This window comes from Lissotriton helveticus, chromosome 2_1, assembly GCF_964261635.1.
Source record: "Lissotriton helveticus chromosome 2_1, aLisHel1.1, whole genome shotgun sequence".
NCBI classification, from domain to species: Eukaryota; Metazoa; Chordata; class Amphibia; order Caudata; family Salamandridae; genus Lissotriton; species Lissotriton helveticus.
Window position 1 is genome coordinate 2,013,076,579 of NC_136059.1, and position 10,628 is coordinate 2,013,087,206.

Consider the following 10,628-nt stretch of genomic DNA (forward strand, 5'->3'; position numbering starts at 1 on the left):
TCTGGTGGTATGAAGTGCTGATTCATCTTGATCATTGTTAACCTCTCCACATTTTTGGGTGAGAGGCGGGTCCTTTTTGAAGTGACAATGGCACCAGCAGCACTGAAAACTCGTTCCGAAGACACGCTTGCGAGTGGGCAAGCCAAATAATTTATAGCCAGCCTGCTGAGCAGTGGCCAGTGAGGCCTTTTCCTATACCAATACACCAATGGGTCACGATCAATGTAGACCTCAGTTGGGTCATCCAGATAGGCCTGCACCAACCACTCAAGGGCCTCCCTGGGAGCTCCACTTTGCATTCCATGTTTTGCCTTTACATCAACTCTGGAGCGAGCAAACCCTTGCTGAGTTATTCAATCCGCTTCTGACAATATTATGGCTGGGCCTGGTGCAGGTGATGATGATACTGTTGCTGCTGTCGATAACGGCTGTGAGGGAAAGTGACTGCCTTCGGCCACAGAAGTGGACCTTGATGCCGGATGGCCTGCTGCTTCAGTAGTACATGTGGTGTTTCCTTCAATTTCCTGCAGTTCTTTTTCAAAACGAGTGGCTGACAGAGCTATCCAATGTTTGTTCTTTGAAAAATCTTCTTCATCAAAAGGAATGAATACTTTGCTGGTCAGTGCCTTTTTGTACCGTGGATCCAGAATAGTGGCACAAATGTAATGTTGTTCTGAATGTATTTTTTTAAGCCTTTCATTGACAAGTAGGCAGCTTAATAAGCTCTCTGCCAACTGATATGCGTCTTGTTTGTGAACATCAGCTCGGAACGTTAAAGACACCGCCTTCAGTTGTTGCTCTAGCATGCGCAACAATGGGATAGCTTTGCCCAAACTACAGTCCTCCCTGCTGACTTCACAGGTGAAGACCTCAAAAGGACGAAGCATGTCTGTCAGGCTTTTAACTAGGTCTCATTCCTCCGCCTCTAGCCTCATGTCTTTAATAGCAGCAGACCGTATGTTAATGCTTGTGACATACTCATTGATTACCAAGTACTGCTCAAACAGACGCTCAAGCATGTAGAAGGTTGAGTTACAACGTGTTGCCACCTCCTGGATGAGTCCTTTGACTGGCACTCTACGGCCACGTTGAATGATCCTCATCTGATTCCGGGCCTTAAAAGAATGGCTGAATAGTGTGCAGATTCTTCGGCAGGTGGTCAGTACATTGGTGACTGTGTTTTCTCTTTTCAAGAAAGCTTGAACAATAATGTTAACGCTGTGCGCCAAACACGGCACTCTGAAGTAGCCACCATCATGCATGGCCTTAACTATATTACTGCCATTATCCGTGGAAACATAACCAATCATGCGACTTCTTGGCACCAGCCATTTAGAGACCTTACTGTTAAACTCCTCCAAAATGTTTACTGCAGTATGAGATTTCTCCATGGCAAACATGGCTACTGTTGCATGTTTCCGACTAGCTTGAAAAATTGTGGCAGGGTCAAAACCTGCAGACATCTTTTCTCTAACCCCTGCAAAAGAGACCCAGTGGGCAGTGATGCACATGTAATCCAAACCTTGGCAACTGGTCCACATGTCTGTTATCAGGTGGATAGTGTGAACAGCACTCATGTGCCAAGGTGACCCAATCACTTCCAGCACATCTTCATGTAGTGCTGGAACCGCAACCCTGGCAAAATAGGACCGGCTAGGAACCTTCCATTTAGGGCAGACTGTTGCCACAAATTCTAGAAAACCCACCCCTTCCACGAAAGAAAAAGGGAGAAGGTCCAGCGCTAGCATTTTAGCCAGCTTTGCGTTATACAGATGTGCCGTTGGGTGGTTGCGTTCAAATGGTGGTCTGGACCATTTTCATATGTGATGATGAGGATCCAGACTTCTTCAACCCAGTTAGGCTCATTGATGTACTTTTTCGCATTGGTATCTCTACCAGACTCTTACAGTGCCTCCTAGATGTTGCTGGGGTAGAGGAGCGTGTGGGCGCTACCACTGCAGTGTTGCTGCCAGGGGTACTGTGTGTACCAGAAAAAATGTCTCCCGGTTCTTCACCTCCCCCCTGCATGATCAGCTCCTCGTCATCATCAGATGCAATATCAATGGATACATTTGGATTTGTGGTTTTGGCCTTTTTCTGGATGTTGCTTAGGTGCGTCTCCCACTGGATAATGTGGTGTTTTTGGAGATGACCTCTCTGGCCTCCGGTACCAAGCTTTCCCCGACTAACTACTTGTTTACAAATTGGACAAATGACTAGGTTATCCACCTTTTGGCTAATACTAAAGAAGTCCCAAACTGGAAAGTTGAGATTTCTGGGGGTGGTGGAGGTGCTACTTTCTGTGCCAGATGAAGTGGAGGATGGGCATGGCGGAATTTGACTCTGTTGTGCACTTACAGCACCACTACTTGAGGTAATGGAGGTCGAGCTGGATGGAGGTCCCTGCCAGCCCTTCTGACAAGAAAATATGGCAGCTGTAGGTCGTGTTGGTGTAGTAGTTAGTACCTGTGTTGGTGGTGGTACCAGTGCCTCGCCGCCCACATCCTGCAGGGCAGCATTTTGGGATAGGGTAAAAATGTTTGTTTGCTGCATGACCGCTGCGGCTGGAGTGACGACTGTGATGACTGGGTCGTCATCGTCAGACTGTTCATCAGCAGCAGAATACACCTTTCTACTTCTTCTTCGTCATCACCCATAAGTGGAAGCCTTGCGGGAACCTTCCTTTTACCAAACTTTGTCGGTTCATGGGGTGCCTCCCTCTCAGACTCCATTGGTGGGTGCCAATCATGATCAAGATCATCAGAAGGAAGGGGACTTGAAGAAGAACTTGTACTAACCCTCGTTGACCTTTTTCTTGCTAGGGATCTGGGGGACAACAATGGATCATCAGGACTCAGAGGAGTGGCTTGCTCGGCTGATACCTCCGCATGAATCTCGATTTACTCATGTGCCGCTACTTCTGGAGGAACAAGCATTATGGGCAGTTGTGCCTCTCCATGCCCCCCTCCATGTGCCTCTCCATGCGCCTCTACTTGCACCTCTCCATGCGCCTCTACTTGCGCCTCTACTTGCGCATTTACTTGCGCCTCTACTTGCGCCTCTCCTTGTTGCACCTGTGGTTGTCGTTGCGGCTGTGGTTGAACACTCGTCAGATTAATTATACCCTGCGTTGATTGGATGCTACTTTCTTGCGATGAGTCAACGCCACTGGTCGATGGTGATGGAGCAATTAAAGTGGCTGCCTCTACGGCACTCATGGCCTTGGGCCTAACTTGGCGTGGTGGCACTGAGACCAATGAAGCGGAGGTGCTGCTCCCAGCTTGGTCCCCGGCGGACACCGCTGCTGCTGCAGGCGTAGGTTTTTTTTCTCCCAAAAAAGGTGTCTGTGGGCACACCAGTCTCCTTGGTAATTGAAGCCACTTGCTTCTTCTGCTCCTTCTTACTGGCAGTGGCACTGGCAACTTTCTTGGTAGAGGAGCTACGGCCACCTTTCCTTGGGCCCATCTTCTTCAGATGTCAGAACAGCAGGCCGCAGTTGCACGAGCTGCAGAGTTGGCTGTGGCCAGACGTGACGTCACGTGACGTTGTGCTGCACACACCCCTGCAGAACTTCTTCCTGGCACTGTGCCACACCTGCCAGCTCGTGTTTACTGGCAAAGATGGCCGCCCTGCGGCGTGCATGTGCGAGGGGGTCAGGCAATAGTCAAAAGCCTGACTTCCCCCCTTGAGCGGTGCTTCGCGCTCTAGTGTTGTTGGCCTCTTGTGTCGCGTCACTTCCGTCCAGCTGTTTTGCCATTTCACTGTATCCTGTTGCTTCGTCCAGTCTCTCGTGGCTGGAGATCTCTTCGTTTTTGCAGAACAACGATATTTTCGGTGGTTGTGCCCCTTCTGAGATCTTGGTACCTTAGGGGTTTCGTTGCTCTTTTCTGAGAGCCTTGGCAACCCCTTACTTCGCCTTCGTCCTTAGTTAATAGGTGGACTCGAGGTTTCACTTTTGCTCTCTAGTGCCGGCTGTCCTCTCCACACCTCCCTGGGGCGCCAGCCAACTACTCCCAGTTCCGCCCGCCGACCGGACTTCTGTTCCGTCGGTCGGCCCGACTTGGGTTGGGCTAGTGTGTGGTTGCTCATAGGGTATTGTGGCCTCCCTCTCCTTATCATTTCTACTTCTGGTTCTTTTTGGACTCCCACTGGTATCGGATGCTGGCATTCGTCACAGTCTTGAAGAATGAAGACCTGGTAAAGCGCTTTGCGCACTTTTACAATTGCCTCTAAAGTGAAACACATATATACTTAGACTTGTATTGTTATGTTGCAGATATTACAGACTTGAGAACCCATTAGTAGGACATTCTTACCTCCTCTGCTTTAACCAGTCCACGAGAGGGTAAGAATCAACACTTAAGCACATGTACATGGTAGTAGGGAGTAGGCACACCCTGGATATATCTCTGCCTTTCATTTATACAGGCTTATTAAAGTCATTACTGTGCTGATTCGGTCCTATGAAACTCCTGGGAACAAGTCAGTCACTGGCATTGTATGAATCTTCAAGACACCATTTAGGTAAACACATATAGAATATACGAAATATTGTACTATGTTTTCTTTTGTTGCATGTTGACCCTAATTCTTTCTTTTAGCTCCTGTTTCCAACCTGTTGGATAGTCCTGTCCGTGGAGTCTTTTTACCCCTTCCTTTCCTTGTTTTGTTCCCTCCTTTCCCTCCATATCACCGTTGTACTCTAGTCTTTGATAGACACAAGAGGTGTAGGGGGGACGGGTTGGGCTTGTCTTCGTTTCCTGGCACTCCTGCGGAAACAGCACTTGAATCCTTACAGAGCGCGAAGCCCACGTTGTTTTTTACGCCCGAGTGTCATAGGGCTGAACCAAGTAACTATGGAGGATTTGGCCAATATGTTGGGAAATCTACAGTTAGAGACCCAAACATTGGCTACTAGAGGAGATGCTTTACAGAGAGAAATACGGACTGATCCTGAGGTGGTAAGAGCTGGTCCCAGTTCTTCTTCTCCTGTCATACATGTATCAACTCCTCAGTCCATCCCTTTAGCCCCGCCTGAACGTTTTTTAGGCGACACCGCCAAGTTCGCTGCTTTTATTAGCCAGTGCCAACTACATTTTATGTGTAAAGCCAGTTGGTTTCCAACAGACCAATCAAAGGTTGCCTTTGTTATTTCATACTTGGGAGGGTCAGCAGCTAATTGTTCCATACCCCTGATAGAAAGGAATGATCCTTTGTTGCATGATTATTCAGCTTTTAGGAGAAAACTGAAGAAGCTCTTCAATAAACACACGTTTACACATTCTGCAGATACAGAATTGTTGTCCTTAAAACAGGGAACAGAAGAGCTTTCTACTTATATTACCACTTTTCACCGACTAGTAGCAGAGGCAGGTTGGCCCAAAGAGAAACATAGCGCCTTGTTCTATAAGGGGTTACGTGATGATCTTAAGGATGCATTGTCCCAGGAATAGACCCACCTGATAGGTGTCCTGATCTCATAGATCTAGTAGTGAAATTGGATCATAGAATACAAGAACGTAAGAGAGAGAGAGGAAGATCAGACACCAAGACTTATGTCTATCACGAGAAGAGAACTGAAACCGAAAAGACATTAGACGAAGTAGAACCCATGCAAATAGGGACAAGCCCAAGGCCCTGTGAGACTGGGGTTTCGGGTAATTCAGGTTTGATAGTCTCTTCTGTCGAAATCAAGACAGACCATCCCAGTCATTTCTCTCTGCCTGCTCGTTTAGTATGTAATAACAGAACAGTGGAGGTTCACATTATGCTAGACTCGGGGGCCACGGGGAATTTCATGGATAAGGACTGGGCCCAACAGCATCAGATAGATCCCAAGCCTAAGGAGGTTTGGGAAAAGGTCACTACAATAGATGGTAGTGTGTTAAAATCAGAACCTATAACTCATCAAACCGTTTCCTTACAATTAGATTTAATCCAAGGACACCAAGAACGTTTGGAATTCGATCTTATTCAATCTCCACAATTTCCAGTCTTACTCGGGTTACCCTGGCTCCGCACTCACAACCCCCGCATCGATTGGATTCATCCAACCTTAGACTTCCGACCGGAGGTTTGCAGAGAACATTTAGTAGGGGTGGTACAGGGGTTTAAGTCAGAAGAAACTCTGCTCGCTTCTGAAGTCCCTTCATTGCCCTCAGAATATCAGGATTTTCAGGGTATTTTTGATGAGGATCAAGCTACGAGTCTTCCCCCGCATAGACCATACGACTGTCGTATTGATATTCAGGCGGGTGCTAAGATACCCTGCAGTAGAGTTTAGTCGCTCACTGAGAAAGAAAACTTGTGCCTACGTGACTACTTGGACAACATGCTCAAGATAGGTTTTATTCGGCCCTCTCGGTCCCCTGCCTCTTCGTCTCTCTTTTTCATTCCTAAGAGAGAGGGAGGCCTGAGGTGTTGTATCGATTACAGAGCTTTAAATGGCATAACAATCAAGAATAGGTACCCTCTTTCCTTGATTTCCTCCCTCCTTGACAGAGTGAAGAAGGCCACCATCTTCACTAAATTAGACTTAAGTGGAGCTTACCATCTTGTGCGTGTCAAGGAGGGGGATGAATGGAAGACAGCCTTCTGCACTAAATACGGATTGTATGAGTGCCTCGTGATGCCATTTGGGCTTTGTAATGCCCCCGCGGCATTCCAATTCTTCATAAATGAGGTGTTGAAGGAATTGCTAGATGAATGCGTTTTAGCATACATCGATGATCTGCTCATCTTTTCATCCTCTATCCCAGAACATAAGAGTCATGTAAGAAAGGTTCTGGGGCGGCTGAAGGATAACAATCTCTATTGCAAGCTAGAGAAATGCTTATTTCACGTACATGAAGTAGCCTTTCTGGGGTTCATTGTGTCACCTAACGGATTACACATGGATCCTCAAAAGGTGGAAGCTATCTATAAGTGGCCTACTCCACGGTGTGTTAAGGAAGTCCAGAACCTTCTAGGTTTTGCTAATTTTTACCGCTGTTTTATTAAAAGTTTTTCTAGTGTAGTGGTGCCTATCACGACCTTTCTAAGGAAAGGGGTGCCTTTCCAATGGACAACAGAAGCTAATACAGCATTTGAAACGTTGAAATCAGCCTTTACACAAGCCCCTATATTGTGCCATCCCAATCCAGCTAATCCTTTCTTGGTGGAAGCGGATGCTTCCCAAGTGGCAGTATGAGGGATTCTCTCTCAAGCAGATCCAGAGACAGGAATTTACCATCCAATGGCGTTCTATTCACGCAAACTTACTCTGGCCGAAATTAACTATAGTACCTGAGACAAAGAACTTCTGGCTATTAAGAAGGTATTCGAGGAGTGGAGGCAATACTTGTTGGGAGCCAACCATACGGTGATAGTGTTAACTGATCACCGTAATCTCCAATTCTTGAAATCAGCCAGAGCTTTCTCTATGAGACAACTTAGGTGGACTCAGTTTTTCAGTGAATATGACTTCACTATCATGTATCGGGCAGGAAAAAAGAACGGCAAGGCAGATGTCTTATCAAGGTTGGGTTATGACCCCATTAAAGAGAGTATAGAACCACCTCCCATAATTTCCCAAGATCGATTTATTGGAGGGGTCTGTTCTGAAGAAGAGTTCCTAGCTAAGGTGAAGACTGAGCAGGAGTCAGAAGACATGAATCAGACTACACAAACACACAATGCAGTTATAGTGGGAGATTATTACCATGTTGACTGTGGTCTAGTGCTCCCGTCCACAGAATTACAATCTCAAACACCAAAAGTGTAAAGTTTTGAATGTAATGATTAATCTCGGGTACTGAATCAAGGAAGCAACCGACTTCGTTGCATGAACATTTTTCATCGAACCTTAACATGTTGTTTTAAACTGTTTCTTTACTTTCTTGTTTTGCTGTAATACGGACTTACGTTTGTGGTTTCACACATTGTTGAATTCATGGGAATGCATTTAATTTGAGGGTACTCAAGCTGAAGGGTTTAGTTGTCTAGATATTATTTGTCGTGCATAGTGGGAGATGTAGTTTTTTGGCGCAGAGACACGTTTCAATTAGGGGGTGGAGCGAATCACGACTTGATTGTGAACAGGTGGGAAAAACTGTATCTTTAAAAACGTTATGGACGGTAGGGAGTTACAACGATCATTTCTGTGACAAGCAAGGGAAATGAGTCATGTCGCCAAACATGGCACAGATAAAGTAATTGGGAGAGAGGGTCGCTCGTAGCTTTTGGGATACTGTGTTAATGGGTGAGAGTCGTGACACTAGACAGGTTAACATAAATGGGGGATGTATATTTCGAAAACTGGGATGGATATGAGTAAACTGGGAGGTTGAGTTTGGTTTAGGTTAAACATCGTTTTTTTTGTTGCTGAGTTAGGGTGTGGTTGAAATTAGAGAAATGAACTTGGATTTTTTTGCACTGAAACCATGACTGAGCAACTAGTTGAATTGTTTCCTTATCTTTTACTTGTAGCTAACCCCTGACGAAGAATCTAAATAATTCGAAATGCATTGGGACATGCTTACGTTTAAAGATCACTTTTGAGAACATGTTTGTCTTCACATGTCTTCGTAAAAGCCTGGATTGGCAACGTCAGACACCTGAAAATGTCGAATAAAAATTCATATTACAAACATGCCGTCTCCGCAGTGGTGCAATGCTAAAGCAGAGAAATGACTAAAGATTTCGTTCAAACATTATCAAAGAGAGAAAAATGCTGATTCGCTGTATGGTAAATATGATGTAGGAAAGTTTTCCTTATTCACAGTACGACAGTAGGGTACATAAGAGTTGTGCCCCATTTGGACTTATTTTCATATTGAGCAGTGAAGAGGCGCTCCACGGCTGCTGTTCCGCACGTATTTAAATAAAACAGTTGATAAACTAGAGGAATGAGAAAAAGGGAAGGAGTGCAGTCGCTCTACTTTGACTCTTCTGCTTCGCAATATATCGCCTCAAGAGCTTGCACCCCAAGTTTAAAGTTTAAATTCAAAGAAAGCATCACTACGGAGATACGAGTAAAATAACACCGAAAGTGTAAAGTTTTGAATGTAATGATTCATCTCTGGTACTGAATCAAGGAAGCAACCGACTTCGCTGCTTGAACATTTTTCATCGAACCTTAACATGTTGTTTTAAACTGCTTCTTTACTTTCTTGTTTTGCTGTAATACGGACTTACGTTTGTGGTTTCACACATTGTTGAATTCATGGGAATGCATTTAATTTGAGGGTACTCAAGCTGAAGGGTTTAGTTGTCTAGATATTATTTGTCGTGCATAGTGGGAGATGTAGTTTTTTGGCGCAGAGACACGTTTCAATTAGGGGGGTGGAGCGAATCACGACTTGATTGTGAACAGGTGGGAAAAACTGTATCTTTAAAAACGTTATGGACGGTAGGGAGTTACAACGATCATTTCTGTGACAAGCAAGGGAAATGAGTCATGTCGCCAAACATGGCACAGATAAAGTAATTGGGAGAAAGGGTCGCTCGTAGCTTTTGGGATACTGTGTTAATGGGTGAGAGTCGTGACACTAGACAGGTTAACATAAATGGGGGATGTATATTTCGAAAACTGGGATGGATATGAGTAAACTGGGAGGTTGAGTTTGGTTTAGGTTAAACATCGTTTTTTTTGTTGCTGAGTTAGGGTGTGGTTGAAATTAGAGAAATGAACTTGGATTTTTTTGCACTGAAACCATGACTGAGCAACTAGTTGAATTGTTTCCTTATCTTTTACTTGTAGCTAACCCCTGACGAAGAATCGAAATAATTCGAAATGCATTGGGACATGCTTACGTTTAAAAATCACTTTTGAGAACATGTTTGTCTTCACATGTCTTCGTAAAAGCCTGGATTGGCAACGTCAGACACTTGAAAATGTCGAATAAAAATTCATATTACAAACATGCCGTCTCCGCAGTGGTGCAATGCTAAAGCAGAGAAATGACTAAAGATTTCGTTCAAACATTATCAAAGAGAGAAAAATGCTGATTCGCTGTATGGTAAATATGATGTAGGAAAGTTTTCCTTATTCACAGTACGACAGTAGGGTACATAAGAGTTGTGCCCCATTTGGACTTATTTTCATATTGAGCAGTGAAGAGGCGCTCCACGGCTGCTGTTCCGCATGTATTTAAATAAAACAGTTGATAAACTAGAGGAATGAGAAAAAGGGAAGGAGTGCAGTCGCTCTACTTTGACTCTTCTGCTTCGCAATATATCGCCTCAAGAGCTTGCACCCCAAGTTTAAAGTTTAAATTCAAAGAAAGCATCACTACGGAGATACGAGTAAAATCACACCGAAAGTGTAAAGTTTTGAATGTAATGATTCATCTCTGGTACTGAATCAAGGAAGCAACCGACTTCGCTGCTTGAACATTTTTCATCGAACCTTAACATGTTGTTTTAAACTGTTTCTTTACTTTCTTGTTTTGCTGTAATACGGACTTACGTTTGTGGTTTCACACATTGTTGAATTCATGGGAATGCATTTAATTTGAGGGTACTCAAGCTGAAAGGTTTAGTTGTCTAGATATTATTTGTCGTGCATAGTGGGAGATGTAGTTTTTTGGCGCAGAGACACGTTTCAATTAGGGGGGTGGAGCGAATCACGACTTGATTGTGAACAGGTG